Source organism: Narcine bancroftii, chromosome 8 (genome assembly GCF_036971445.1).
Source record: "Narcine bancroftii isolate sNarBan1 chromosome 8, sNarBan1.hap1, whole genome shotgun sequence".
In the NCBI taxonomy this organism is placed as follows: Eukaryota; Metazoa; Chordata; class Chondrichthyes; order Torpediniformes; family Narcinidae; genus Narcine; species Narcine bancroftii.
In genome coordinates, this window is record NC_091476.1 from 59,202,536 (window position 1) to 59,218,765 (window position 16,230).

Genomic DNA, 16,230 nt, shown 5'->3' on the forward strand with positions numbered 1-16,230 from the left:
ACAGGGATATAGGACATGTAAGAGCCAAAATGTGTGTACTTGTTAGTCGGTGTCTCGGGGTCCATAGGCTGGGTGCGGCCATCTTGATTCCCATGCATGTGCACAAGTCTTGCGTTGACTCTTGGACAGTGGGTTCATGCATTGGTGTTCAGGGTGCAAATTCAATATTGTTAGGTCGCTTGTAAATCTTGAAAATGTGTAGGCACTGTGGTTGAAGTTAGGACACTTAATTCTTGCACATGCACCAACAAAGCTCCAATAAGCAAACCCGCTGTACATGTGCCTGCGTAAGACTTGTGTATGCGCACAGGAATCATGGCCATGCCCAGCCCAAAGACCCCAGTACGCCAACTAACAAGGTAAGTACGCAATTCTGACTTGTTTCTATTATGAGATATGTCTGATCTTTTGGGACAAATTACAGTGGTAAGTCGGGGAGTTCCTGTATATGTTTTTGTAACCTACGACAACTCTTCCAATCCACAACTCTTCCAACCTTCATATATCTACAAACAAACTGACCCATCCCTCTACTTCTTCATTCAGGTCATTTATAAAAATCATAACAAGCAGGGGTCTCACCAATATCTTATACAACTTCATAACATCCCAACTCCTGTACTCAATATTTTGATTTATAAAGGCTAAGATGCCAAAAGCCCTGTCTATACGGACCCTATACAACCCTGTCTACCTGCGACGCCATCCTCAGGGAACAATGTATCTATTTCCAGATCCCTTTGTTCCTCTGTACTCCTCTGTGCCTGATCAATTACTCTGTATGTCCTACCTTGGTTTGCCCTTCTAAAATGCATCACTTCACACTTGCTGCATTAAACTCCACCTACAATTTTTTGGCCCATTCTCCCCGTTGGTCCAGATCCCTCTACAATACTCTGGCATCTCCTCTGTGGTCAACAAGAATGCAAAGATAATTGCTAATGCCCCAGCAATCTTTTCCCTCCCTTCCCATAGAAACCTGGGGTATATTTCTTCTGGTCCCAGGGACTTATCAATCCCAATGATTTTAAAAAGATCAGTACTTCCTCTTTCTTAATCTCAACGTGGTCTAGCACATATGCTTGATCCATTTTGAACTCACCTTGACCAAGGTCCTTTTCTCTGATGAATTTTTTTTTTTTTAAATTTTTTATTTTTCACACCATAAATCACGTTAGCCATGATATACACTTTTTCTTTTTCACACATAAACAGTGACTTTTTCTCCCCCCCTCCCTCCTCCCAAGCCACCCCCCCACCCCCCCCTCTCATCCATTTTAGGTATACAATCTAGGTTGCATTAATGTTGTCATTCAACAAAAATACACCAGAAATTCTACTGAGTCCATTCTTTTCTTTTCTTCTCCTTCCATCAACTTAGGTAATGTTTGTTCCCGGTAGGTTTTCGCTATTGTATTTAATGTAAGGCTCCCATACTTGTTCGAATATTTCAATATTATTTCTTAACCTATATGTTATTTTTTCTAATGGGATACATTTATTCATTTCTATATACCATTGTATTTTCAAATTATCTTCCAATTTCCAGGTTGACATAATACATTTTTTTGCTACGGCTAAGGCTATCTTAACAAATCTTTTTTGTGCATCCTCCAAGTCAATTCCAAATTCTTTATTTTTTATGTTACTTAGGAGAAAGATCTCTGGATTCTTTGGTATATTGTTTTCTGTTATTTTATTTAATATCTGATTGAGATCATCCCAAAATTTTTCTACTCTCTCACATGTCCAGATTGCATGAATTGTTGTTCCCCTTTCTTTTTTACATCGAAAACATCTATCAGATACTGTTGGGTCCCATTTATTTAACTTTTGCGGTGTAATGTATAGTCTGTGTAACCAATTATATTGTATCATACGCAGCCTCGTATTTATTGTATTTCTCATCGTTCCAGAACATAATTTCTCCCATGTTTCCTTTTTTATCTTTATATTTAAATCTTGTTCCCATTTTTGTTTAGTTTTACCATTTGTTTCCTCATTCTCCTTTTCTTACAGTTTAATATACATATTTGTTATAAATCTTTTGATTAACATTGTATCTGTAATCACATATTCAAGGTTACTTCCCTCTGGTAAACTCAAATTGCTTCCTAATTTATCTTTCAAGTAGGATCTCAGTTGGTAATATGCCAGCGCTGTATCTCCAGTTATATTGTACTTATCTCTCATTTGTTCAAAGGATAAGAATCTACTTCCTGAAAAACAATTTTCTATTCTTTTAATCCCTTTTTTTCCCCATTTTCTAAAGGAAAGGTTGTCTATTGTAAAAGGGAGTAGCTTATTTTGCGTCAATATTAGTTTTGGTAATTGATAATTTGTTTTATTTCTTTCTACATGAATCTTCTTCCATATATTGAGGAGATGGTGTAATACTGGAGAAGTTCTATGTTGTACCAATTTTTCATCCCATTTGTATAATATGTGTTCAGGTATCTTTTCCCCTATTTTATCTAATTCTAATCTCGTCCAGTCTGGTTTTTCCCTTGTTTGATAAAAATCTGATAGGTACCTTAATTGTGTGGCTCTATAATAATTTTTGAAGTTTGGCAATTGTAAGCCTCCTTGTTTATACCATTCTGTTAATTTATCTAGTGCTATCCTCGGTTTCCCCCCTCTCCATAAAAATTTCCTTATTATTTTCTTTAACTCTTTGAAGAATTTTTCTGTCAGTTGTATTGGCAATGCCTGAAATAAGTATAGTATCCTTGGAAAAATGTTCATTTTAATAGTTTATCCTTCCTATCAGTGTTAGTGGTAGCTCTTTCCAATGCTCTAAATCGTCCTGTAATCTTTTCATTAGTGGATTGTAATTGAGTTTATATAATTGGCCTAGATTTTTGTTTATTTGTATACCTAGGTATCTTATTGCCTGCATTTGCCATCTGAATGGGGATTCCTTCTTAAATTTTGAGAAATCCGCGTTATTCATAGGCATTGCTTCACTTTTATTTACGTTTATCTTGTATCCCGACACTTCTCCATATTCCTTCAATTTCTTATATAATACTTTTATTGATAATTCTGGTTCTGTTAAGTACACTATAACATCATCCGCAAATAGACTGATTTTATATTCCCTGTCTTTTATTTTTATTCCTTTTATATTATTATCTATTCTTATCAATTCTGCTAGTGGTTCTATAGCTAGCGCAAACAATAATGGTGATAGTGGGCATCCCTGCCGCGTTGACCTGCTTAAGTTAAATTGCTTTGATACATGTCCATTTACTGTCACTTTCGCTAACGGTCCCTTATATAATGCTTTAATCCAATTAATATACTTCTCCGGTAAACTGAATTTTTGCAATACTTTGAACAAATAATTCCATTCTACTCTGTCGAAGGCCTTCTCTGCGTCTCAAGCAACTACTACTGCAGGTGCTTTATTTCCTTCTACTGCATGAATTAAGTTAATAAATTTACAAATATTGTCTGTTGTGCGTCTTTTTTTGATAAATCCAGTTTGGTCTAAATTTACCATTTTCGGTACCTGTTCTGCTAATCTGTTTGCTAATAGTTTAGCTATTATCTTATAATCTGTGTTTAGCAAAGATATTGGTCTATATGACGCTGGTGAGAGTGGATCTTTCCCTTGTTTTAGTATCACTGTAATTATTGCTGTTTTACATGAATCTGGTAAGTTTTGAGTCTCATCAATCTGGTTCATTACATCCAGGAGGGGCGGTATTATTAGGTCTTTAAATGTTTTGTAGAATTCTATTGGGAGTCCATCCTATCCTGGTGTCTTATTATTTGGTAATTTTTTTTATTATCTCTTGTATTTCTACTGTTCCAAATGGTTCTGTTAATTTATTTTGTTCCTCTATTTGTAGTTTTGGTAGTTCAATTTTAGTCAAAAATTCATCTATTTTCCCTTCTTTCCCTTCGTTTTCAGTTCGGTATAATTGTTCATAGAATTCTCTAAAGTTTTCCTTAATTTCTTTTGGATTATATGTAATTTGTTTGTCTTTTTTCCTTGTTGCCAGTACCATTTTCTTAGTTTGCTCTGTCTTAAGCTGGCTGCCATGCTAAGATTTTGTGTGTTTTTTCACCTAGTTCATAATATTTCTGTTTTGTCTTCATTATATTCTTCTCCACCTTATATGTTTGTAATGTTTCATATTTTATTTTTTTATCCGCCAATTCTCTTCTTTTGGTTGTATCTTCCTTCATTGCTAATTTTTTTTCTATGTTTACTATTTCCCTTTCCAACTGCTCTGTTTCCTGATTATAGTCCTTCTTCATCTTGGTTACATAGCTTATTATTTGCCCTCTAATGAATGCTTTCATTGCGTCCCATAGTATAAACTTATCTTCCACTGATTCCGTATTTACTTCAAAATACATTTTTAATTGTTTTTCAATAAATTCTCTAAAATCCTGTCTTTTAAGTAGCATGGTAGCATGGGGTTTAATCTCTATCTATATATTCTTGGAGGGATGTTCTCTAGCTTTACTGTCAGTATTAAGGGTGAATGGTCCGATAGCATTCTCGCTTTATATTCTGTTTTTCTTACTCTATCCTGCATACTAGCTGATAACAAAAATAGGTCTATTCTTGAGTATGTTTTATGTCTAGTCGAGTAGTATGAGTATTCCTTTTCTTTTGGGTTTTGTTTCCTCCATATGTCCACAAGTTTCATTTCTTGCATTGATTTAATTATAAATTTGATTACTTTGTTCTTCCTGTTAATTTTTTTCCCCGTTTTATCCATATTTGGATCCAAATTCAGGTTGAAATCCCCTCCTATTAGTATGTTCCCTTGCGTATTAGCTACCTTCAAAAAGATATCTTGCATAAACTTTTGATCTTCTTCGTTAGGTGAATATATATTAAGTAGATTCCAAAGCTCCGAATATATCTGACATTTTATCATAACATATCTCCCTGCTGGATCTATTATTTCCTCTTCTATTTTAAATGGCACATTTTTGCTAATTAATATAGCCACTCCTCTTGCTTTTGAATTATACGATGCTGCTGTTACATGTCCTACCCAATCTCTCTTTAATTTCTTGTGCTCCAATTCAGTTAAGTGTGTTTCTTGGACAAATGCTATATCTATTTTTTCCTTTTTCAGTAAATTTAGTAGTTTCTTCCTTTTAATTTGCTTATGTATTCCATTAATATTTAAAGTCATATAGTTCAGCGTAGCCATTTTATATTTTGTTTATCTTCTCTTCCCGTTTTTCCATCATTACCTTTCCTCCTTTTCCATTTCTGTTTTCTTATTTTCAACACTTTACAAGACAACATTCCTACAACATCCAACATTTTCCTTATTCTCCTATTTCTATCTTCTTTATCCCCAATCTCCCGTTCCCCTCCTGAGTTGTCCTTTATCCCTTGTCGGACAACCACATCTCCCCTCTCCATTTGGATTTGCGAATCCACTCGCAAGCGTCAACTGATTTTGCAGTGACCTCTATTTTCCCCCACCCAGAAAAGATTTCACTTTTCATATGTCACAAAGGTCAGTCTTTTAATTCCCTCCTTATTCTCTCTATGCCATTACCTTCCCTTATTAATTCTTGTCTATACTATCTATATTTTCCTCTAATTACAGATACATTCACGTATGCACATTGTCTCTATTCACTCTTATACCTCTTTACCCGCATACATATCAATCATGGTCATTTTTACCCTCATTACCCGTCTTCATCCCTCAGTCTATTTTTGTCTTTACCCACATACATATCAATCGTGATCATTTTTACTCTCATTACCCGTCTTCATCCCTCAGTCTATTTTTGTAATTGTTCTGCAAATTTTCGTGCTTCTTCTGGATCCGAGAATAGTCTGTTTTGTTGTCCTGGAATAAATATTTTCAATACCGCAGGATGCTTCAGTATAAATTTATACCCTTTCTTCCATAAAATCGCCTTTGCTGTATTGAACTCTTTTCTCTTCTTTAGGAGTTCAAAACGTATCTGGATAAATGAAGATTTTTTGCCCTTTATACTCCAATGGTTTGTTGCCCTCTCTTACTTTTTCCATTGTCTTCTCCAGTACCTTTTCTCTTGTAGTATATCTTAGGAATTTTACTACAATAGATCTTGGTTTTTGTTGTGGTTGTGGTTTAGAGGCCAATACTCTATGTGCCCTTTCTATTTCCATTTCTTGCTGTAGTTCTGGACATCCTAGGGTCTTAGGGATCCACTCTTTTATAAACTCCCTCATATTCTTGCCTTCTTCATCTTCCTTAAGGCCCACTATCTTTATGTTATTTCTTCTGTTATAATTTTCCATTGTATCTATTTTTTGAGCTAGTAGTTCTTGTGTCTCTTTAGTTTTTTTATTAGATTCCTCCAATTTCTTTTTTAAGTCTTCTACCTCCATTTCTGCTGCTACTGCCCGCTCTTCCATCTTGTCCATTTTCTTTCCCATTTCTGTTAAGGTCATCTCTATTTTATTCATTTTCTCTTCTGTGTTGTTTATTCTTTTTCTTAAATCCTTAAATTCCTGTGTTTGCCATTCTTTAAATGACTCCATGTATCCTTTAATAAGAGAAAATATATCCTTTATCTTGCCTTTCTTTTCTTCTTCTATTTCACTGTACTCTTCCTCTTCCTCTTCTTCTTCCTCTGGGTTGGCCATCTGTTGTTTCTTTGGTGCCCTTTCCTTCTCTTCTTTCTTGTTTCTATTGTCTTCTGTGCTCTCTTCTTGCTGCAGGTGTTCTGCAGCTGTCGTTGCCGGCTGTGGAGATCGACTCCCCAGCTGGTCCCCCCTCCCGTCGGTGTGTTTTTTTTTCATGCGCGGTTGCGCACTTTTACTCGGCTCTGCGAGCCATTGTTGTAGTTCTTTTTCTACCGACTGAGGTAGCGGGCTCCTCTCTCCACAGCAGGCCTCTTCGGACAGGTAAGGCCTTCACCTTTTTCCTCCGTTGTCTTCTCTTCCTCTCTTCTTACCGTTGATTTTGATTTTTCTTCTTTTGTCTCCATCTTCTTTCCACCTTTATACTCACTTTTCTTTAACTTTTATTTCTGTGCCTTTGTATTTTCTCTTGTTTTTCCCGACTTTTCTGGAGAGGGCTGGAGTTCTCCGTCCGGCCACTACTCCATCACGTGACTCCTCTTCTCTGGTGAATATTGAAGCAAAGTATTCATTTAAGACCTTCCCAACCTCCTTCACCTCCAGGCACACGTTTCCTTTGGTGGCTCCATCTTCACTTTCATTATCCTTTTGTTCTTCATGTACACATAGAATGCCTTAGGGTTCTCTTTACTCTGATATGCTATGGCATTCGCATGCCCCTTCTACCTCTCCTCAGTCTTTTCTGAAGTTCTTTCATGGCTACCATAAAATTCTCATGAATTTTACTTGTGCTTCCTCCTTCCTCTTAACTAGCGACCTCACCTGTTTTGTCAACCACAGTACCTTTATCTACTGTCTTTTCCCTGACTCAGTGGGATGAGCCTATCCAGAAGCCCACGCAAGTGGTCCCTAAACATCCTCCACATTAGTTTTGTACTTTCACCCTCGAACATCTGCTTCCTGCCTCATCTCATCACAATTAGCCCTTCCCCAATTAAACACTTACCCAGTTTGTCTGTTTTCATCCTTGTCCATAGCTATACTAAAGCTCAGGGATTTGTGATCACTCTCACTAAAGTGCACCCCCACTTAGAGGTCCACCACCTGAACAGGTTCATTACCCAGTACTAGATCCAGTATGGCCTCTCCTCTTGTCGGCCAGTCCACATACTGTGTCGGGAATCCTTCTTGTACACACCTGACAAATTTAGCCCCATCTATCCCTGTTGCAGTCAGGAGATGTCTGTCAATATTCAAGAAGTTGAAATGTACCTGCACCATTCCAATATCTGCTCCTCGATGTCCTGAGGGATATTTGAGGACCTATAGACTACTCCCAGCACAGTGATGGCTCCCTTCCTATTTCTGACATCCACCCACACAGAATCAGTGGACACTCCATCTGCAGCATCCTACCTTTCTATAGCCGTGATACTACCTCTGACCAGTAATGATACCCCCCCCCCGACTCTTGTCTACCTGCCATCCTATTTCTTTTAAAACATCTCTTATTCCTAATGCTCCTTGCATTGAAATAGACCACATTTCTGCTTCCTCCTCTTCATCACAAACCTACTGCCACTTTCCACTTTCTACCTTCTGCTCTATTCTTTGCACTCACATTCTGGTTTTCATCCTCCTGTAAAACTAGTTTAAACCCTCCCCAACAGCTATAGCAAACTGGTCTGACAGGATATTGGTCTCCCTCCAGTTCAGGTGCAGCCTGTCCTTTTTCTCCCTCCAGTTCAGATGTACAGGTCAGTCCTTCCCTAAAGGAGATCACAATAATCCACAAACTTTAACCCTGCACCAACTCTTCAGCCATGCATTCATCTGCCATTTAAAATCTGCCAATTAATTTAAAATTAAATTTAACCTATTCCTATCCTCTCTGGCGCATGGCACAGGCAGCAAGCCTGAGATTACCACCTGCTTTTTAACTTCCTTCCTAACTCCTAATATTCCCTCTTCAGGACCTCATCCCTGCTCATTGGTACCAACATGTACCACAACATCTGTCTGCTCACCTTTCTGTCTGAGAACACAGTGGACTTTATATGAGACGTCCTGACCTTGGCACATGGGCGGCATCTGGTAGTGTCAATCTTGTTCACAGAATCCAATCTATTTGCCTATCGTATCTTCAATCACTGTCACTCTCCTCTTCTCCCCCCTTCCATTGTTAGTCAAAGAGCCAGGCTCTGTGGTAGAGCCCTGATCACTGTTTTTTTATACTCCCCCCCCCCCCCCACCCCTCAAACAGTGTCCAAACATTTTATTTATTGTTGAGAGGAATGGCCCTGGGGGGCTCTGTGCTGACAGCCTATTTACCTTCCTTCTTCTAACTGGCAGTGTGACTATCAGTTATCAGTGTAACTATCTCCTTCCAACTCCACAGAACATAAAACACTGCAGCTCAGTACAGGCCCTTTGGCCCTTGATGTTGTGATGACCCAAAAAAAGAAACAAATATTAAACCCTTCCTGCCTCATAACCCTCCTTTCTTCTTTCATCCATGTGCCTGTCTAAGAATCTCTGAAGTGTCCCTATTAATCCATCCTCCACCACCACCCCTGACAATGCATTCCAGGCTACTACAACTCTTTGTGTATTTAAAAAATACACAAATGTCTCCTCTTTGTAGAGATGTCTCCTGGTGTTTGCTGATCCTGCCCTGGGAAAAAGGTGCTGGGTGTCCATGCTTCTCATAAACTCTCCTCTCATCCTTTGTTCCAAAAGGAAAATTCCCAGATCTGATGCCATGATAGAGATTGTTTTCCAAGCAGACATACTGTGTCAGTACATAGTACAAGATACAGAAGTGTAGAGTTGGTAGGGGGCAAAAGTTGCCAGTGTAAGGTTCCTTCAAGAGTCTGATAACGGTGGGAAAGATACTGCCCTTGAAACTGGTGGTACGCAATTTCACACATGAATCTCATAAGACTTATTTTCCAATTCCGGTAACATCCTCGTAAATCTCGTCTGCACCCTCTGCAAAACCTCCTTCCAATAATTAGATGACCAGAACTGAAAACGATATTCCAAGTGTAGTCTCACCAGAGATTTGTAGTGTTGCAACATGACCTCTCGACTCTTGGTCTCAATCCCCTGACCTATGAAGCCCAGTATCCCAGAAATAGACCTTCTTACCTATCCTATCAACCTGTGCGGCAACATTGAGGGATGTATGGATTTGGATCCCAAATTTCCTCTGTTCTTCCACACTGTTAAGTAACCGACCTTCTGGTTTGTCCTTCCAAAATGCATCACCTCATTGAAAGATGGGCTGGCAATTAGTTGGGAGGATTGGGGTGAAGGTGCATTGTTCATGATTTTGGGTTGGGGGGGTGAGGTGATAAGAGGTTTTCCCAGGACCTTCCCCCCCCCCCCCACCTTCGTCACATGCATTTGATCAAAGAGTGAAAGTTGCACACCTAAGGTCACTGACATCAATATGTTCATGGGCATCGTGTGGACAGGTTGAAGGAATCTGCAAAGGCCTGTGAACAAACTCCATAGGTGAAACTGTAGCAGGCGACAAGGGGTGAAGTTGTCCGGCTGAATGTCAGAAAGAAGTTGGAATGTTCTCAATAGAGATGCAGAGGATGAAAAGGAATTGCGTGTCATTCCAAGCGAACTCTTACAGGTACAAAGAGCCACAGTCCAATGGAGCACAGATATTTGCCTTGAAGGTTACAGCAGAAAGAAGAGGGACCCCAGTTTCAGTGACAACTCCAATGTGTGAACATTTCTATTTGCGGGTAGATCCACCATAAACCCAGAAGTCACTGTTGCAAACTGAAGTCTTTTGGAATCAATGCAATGTAAAACTGAGTGAAAACTGTATAAAATACAGAGGGAAGGGCAGAGAATGGTCTCAAGTTCATTGTCACATGGACCAAGATGCCATGATAGAGATTGTTTTCCAAGCAGACATACTGTGTTAGTACATAGTACAAGATACAGAAGTGTAGAATTGGTAGGGGGGGCAAAAGTTGCCAGTGTGAGGTTCCTTCAAGAGTCTAATAACGGTGGGAAAGATACTGCCCTTGAAACTGGTGGTACGCAATTTCACACATGAATCTTCTTTGTCGGGGGGAGGGGGTGAAGAGAGAATGACCAGCATTAATATGTTGGCTGCTTCTCTAAGGCAGTGAGAGTTATTGGTGGAGTGTCCATAACGTGTGTAGCATGGTTACTTGTGATGTAAATCTTTATTATTGGCTATTTGGAGCTCTTCAATGTGCTGAAACTTTAAGCTGATGTTTACAAAGTTGGTAGAGTTCTTCTGTGAACATTCTTTTGCTTGATTAGGCCGCTTAATGGCGGCCAGGGATCCCATTGTCTACTCCCAAGCATCCATTCAACATCCGTAAAAGACAAGCCATTCCTTCAGAAGACTTTGTGGGAACTGCTGGGGTTCTGTCCATCAACTGTCTGCTCTCTGCAACCTAGATCCTGGGTTGTCGGCACACCTGCAGCCCTCCTGAAGGGTGGGACTGAAGGAAAGACGAGACACATTTTCCTCCAGTTCCCTTCAGTTTAGAAATGTGTTGAGCATCCAAAACAATAAGGAAAGGTGGTTGACTGGGAGAAGCTAGAGGGGCTTCAGGACAGGGGAGGTGTTAAAATTCGAGGCAGCCTACAGTGCATGAACCCCTGAGATGTGTGCATTCCAAACACCTCCACTTGCAAAAATGTATAAAATTTTTGGCTGTACAGGTGAGATCAGGGTTCTTTGAGTTGGGTTCATGAGGAATGGCACATGATGCTCTATCCTGCTGGAATTAATGAAGGAACCCCCTCGAGGGGCTGAATGGCCTGTTCTTCCTGTCAGATCCCACATGTTCAGCCAGAGCCCTGATGGCATTGATCCTATATGTGTGGGAATTTGAGGAATTTTGAAGCTCTCTGCTTTCTGAATTTCCTCCCCTCATTCGGCTCTGGAGGAGGCTGTTCCCAGCAAGTCTCCTCACGTTCCCAGCAAGTCTCCTCACGTTCCCAGCAAGTCTCCTCGCGTTCCATGTTTCCACAATGCAACAGACCCGTACAATTAAAATGGGTGCTCTGCATGTATTTTGTTCACCAGTTCACTCTGTTATTTCAGATTTGGCTGTGGGATTAAGATGCTTTGCCCAATTGTGAAGTAACCTCAGTAACTAGTTCTTTCAAAGCAAAAAGTTGTGATACTTCCCTGGGCCATATCAGCAGGGTCTGGGTGCTAGGAGGATGGATTACAACCTCTCCAAAAGGCAATAGATTACCTGGGGTATTTCGGAAGCAATAGACAGACATGCTGGAGCAAGTCACTCAGTATCTGGGATGTGAAAGATAGATATCCGCGGCCTTTCCTTCATCAACTTTCCTGATATCCTCCTGAGGGGAAAAACTCCACAATATTGGTAAAACATGGCCAACCAGGCACAAAAGCCATGATGATGATCCATGTGTCTACCCAAATACTTGGACCCAATCTCTTAGAATACCTTCCACTATCTACTAACGTCGTGCTCACTGGCTGATGATTTGCAGGATGACAGTAGGTGTCTGAAAAAAAAATGTGGGGGACAGGGGCAGGGAGGAAGGGACAAGGGGGAGTGGCTCAGGCTAACAGGTCAGAGGTGGATACAGCAGGAGGGTAGAAGAGAGAGGAAGCATCCCCCGATACGACTACTGATTGTGATCTTCGAGAAGGAACTTGGCTGTTCAACTGGATTTTTTTTTTGTTGCAGTGATTGACCAAGAGAAGAAGGAGGCAAAGGAATCAACCTCGTCATAACCGTGCCAGACCAGCTCCTTCACTCCCAATACCAACCAGCTTGCTTTGCACCAATATTGCTGGCACACCAATAATCTGAGCATTCCTGCTTTCCATATTTGGGGACGGAGTCTTTGTATCTGGTGATTTTTTTCATTATTTTGCTGTTTCTTTTTTGTTTTTGACACTGCTTTGAGTGCAGCAAAGTAGAAGTGAGGGTGGAAGACATTAGGTTATTGCATGGAGGACCTGGCTGGGTTTAGACAATGCAATGGTGGTTTAAGCTGTTATCTTTTAGTTCCAATTTGGAAAAATAAACCTTTGCTCAATGTTTAATTGAAGAACAAAATAAAATCCACATTTGAAATAAGCCCATAGTGTTTTGTCTTTAGTATCAATTAGTACCTTGTTTGGCCTTTCCCTGGCAAAGATGAGGCAGAGAGCAGACATGTACGTGTGGGTATGTTCCAGCTTGCACCCACAGGTGGTGAGCTGGTGCTTAGTTCCTCACAGAAGCAAGGTGGGGGTGGGTCACTGAACCCTCAAAGTGCAGGACTCAATGTCAGTTGCTGTTCCTTCAGATTGATGACTGCCCTGATCTTTGATGCAACAGTTCTCGACTCCAGTTTACCCGGAGCCTCCTGGTTTTTTGTCTTTGTATGCCCATGGAACTGAAATAAAACTTGTGTAGTTGAATTAAAGGGAAAGGAAGAGAAGCTAGGAACCCAACATCTGGGTTAAAGTCCAATGGGCACCACATTACCAAGCTTCCTTAATCAAGAGAAACCAGGGGTTGGCCCAGCACATCCCCGTGTCTGGACCAGAATCCATATAGACGGACAGAGTCATACAGGCCCCTTGGTGAGACCTAGCCATGCCAACCAAAGTGTCCCATCTACACTGGTCCCACCTGCCTGCATTTGGCCCACATCCCTCTGAACCCATCCTATCTACATAACAAGTAAATGTTGCAATGGGACCGGTCTCAACCACCTTGTCCGGCAGCCTGTTCCTTATGTCATCCTTCCGCTGTTCAAATGTGTTCTGGTGTTTGAGTAACAGTAGCTCCCAGTACAGGTGGTTAAGGTTAGGCAGGCACTGATGAAGAGAGGGTCCTCACTTTGGCAAGGCCTGTGCTAAATGAATCATTGCTGCTGTTGCCCTTGGATTCCACAGATTTTGAAGGATTAACAGAGTTTGCTCAGCTCTTCCAAGACCTTCAGGATGGCAGCTGAGAAGAGACCTTTGATCATAAAACAGAAGGAAAATTATCCAACAAATAACCTCATCTATTGAATTGCCATTATATCTCACTGTACCTTTCGACATGTAATAACCATCTGGGACCAGTTGAATGAATTAAAATTTTGCTTTGCACAACAAAAGTTTTATTAAATTTTACATTTTTTAAATTTTTTAAAAAATTTAGACATACAGCACAGTAATGGGCCATTTCAGGCCATGGATCTGTGCTGCTCAATTTACACCCAATTAACCTACACCCCTGGTATATTTCGAATGGTGAGAGGAAACCGGATCCCTCAGGGAAAACACGCAGACACAGGAACATATAAACTCCTTACAGACAGTGTGGAATTCAAACATCGGTCCTGACCACAGGTGCTGTAAAGGAGTTGCGCTACCTGCTACGCCAAACTCCACAAGTAGTGATTTCAAACAGAGACGTTGGGAAAACCAGTGAGACACGAACTGGAGAGAAGCAAACTGACTATATCAGAGAGGGAGGGACCTACAAAGGGCTGAATTAGACAGTGCTCCCACGTCCCATCTGGAGAGAAACTCCACACTGAAAACAAGACGTTCTGAATGGCAGAAGTGTGAAATAAATACAGAATTCTAGAAACACTAAACAGCGATGCCAGCACCTGTGGACAGAGGAACTGCGAATGTATCAAGTCAATTACTTAATCAGAACAGGGAGAATTGAGGAGTCCAATAGGCTGAAGGAATATTTGTGATAGGATGGTGATCAAGGGAAACGGGATGAGACAAGTGAGATTGGTGCCCCTGGGAGGGGTGGGAAGGTATGTCAATCACAAGTAGTCTGGAGGGGTTGTAAATAATGAAATGAGTCAAAGAGAAGGGAACACGTCTCTGTGGAGATAGACGTGCTACTGCCAAATCCCATGACTAATGGAGGCTGATGCACCACACACTGCTTTAACCACCCCAAGAAGAGGCTCGAAACCCAAGCTGCTGAGATGTAAAGATTTAATTGGTGGCAGTATTGGAGGGGACAAAGACAAATCCTTGGTTGGGTCTAGAACTCCAGCCTGAAAGTGCAGGAGAGGCTGAATCCCTCATCCCATTGGGTGCTCAAGGGTCTGTGACCTGCAATGATGCAGTCCCAGTGCTGTAAGAGGTGATCTGACCACCACTGGCACAGAACAATGGGCTGAAAATGGCCTCCTTCTGCAGTGTGAATGAGTTTCAACCTTCATCCCCAACTGCACTTCTCAGCCCAGATTGACCCATTCACTTCCGCTGCAATTTCCAGCACCTACAACAGAATCACACCACCACATCTCTCCTCGCCGCTTCCACTTTCCGCAGGGACCACTCTCCCTGCAAGTCCCTCATCCCTTCCCAACAAGCACCCCTCAGTACCCCTGTGACAGCTGGAAATGCAACCATAAGATGTTGGAGCAGAATTGACAATTCAGCCCATCAAGTCTGCTCATCCATTCTATCACGAGCTGATCCAATTTCCCACTCAGCCATCCTGCCTGGCCTCCTCACCAGAATCTTTGGTGCACTGTCTAATCAAGAACCCATCAATCTCTCCCTGAAATACACCCAAAGACCTGGCCTTCACAACTGCCTGTGGCAAATTCCACAGATTTACCACCCTCTGGCTGAAGAAATTCCTGTGTTCTAAGTGAATGCCCTTTTATCCTGGAGTTGTGCCCTTTGTTCTCAAATCACACACTATGGGATACAACTTTTCCATATCTACCCTGTCTATGCTTTTCAACATTTGAAGTATTTCAATTAGGTCCCTCCTCATTCTCCTAAATTTGAACAAGTACCAGCAAGAGCTGTCAAACATTCCACATACGATAACTCTTTCATTCCCAGAACCATCCGAGTGAACCTCTTCTGAATCCTCTCCAATGTCACAACATCCTTTCTTAAATGAAGAGCCCAAAACTGCTCACAATGCTCCAAGTGAGGTCTCACCAGTGCTGTATAAAGCCTCCACATCACATCCTTGCTCATACTCATATTGAAATGAACGCCAGCATTGCATTTGCCTTCTTCATCACCAACTCAACCTGAAACAGGCCAAGAGCTATCAAACATTCCTCATACAATAACCCTTTCATTCCCAGAATTGTTCTTGTGAACCTCCTCTGAACCATAGAACACTACAGCGCAGAAAGCATGCCATTCGGCTCTTCTAGTCTGTATGTTTACCTTCAGGCTACCTTGTGAATTTGCAGGAGACATCTACTGCATCTGGTGCTCCCATTGTGGCCTCCTCACCATTGGAGAGACTGGATGCAGATTGGGAGATTGTTTCGTTGAGCACCTTCGCTCTGTCCGCTACAACAGTAAGGACCTCCTGGTGGTCGACCATGTTATTTCCACACACTACTCCCACACTAGTATGTTGATCAATGACCTCGTACTGCCAAGCCAAGGCCACTCACAAATCGGAGGAACAACACCTAGTAATCTGTCTGGGCACTCTCCAACCAGACGTCATTAATAGCGACTTCTCCAGGTTTTGTTTTAGCTCATGGCCTGACAGAGTACAGGCCTAAAACATTGGTCACCCTTTACTTACTGTAGATTCTGCATAACCAGCTGAGTTTCTCCAGCATTTTTGTGTATTGTTCTCGACCACAGCATCTGTAGATCTTTAAGTTTAATGCATCATTTGGGT

The 16,230-nt window shown here is 41.1% G+C and overlaps 1 long non-coding RNA gene across 1 annotated transcript in view; it reads left to right on the top strand.

The window, feature by feature from the left end:
* LOC138740738 (uncharacterized) overlaps positions 1 to 12,690 on the top strand; it is a 28,519-nt gene extending 15,829 nt beyond the window's left edge. The window contains exon 3 of the long non-coding RNA XR_011343145.1: positions 12,295 to 12,690. This is a non-coding gene — a long non-coding RNA (uncharacterized lncRNA). The remainder of the gene's footprint in view (positions 1 to 12,294) is intronic.
* Positions 12,691 to 16,230: the final 3,540 nt, after the last annotated feature.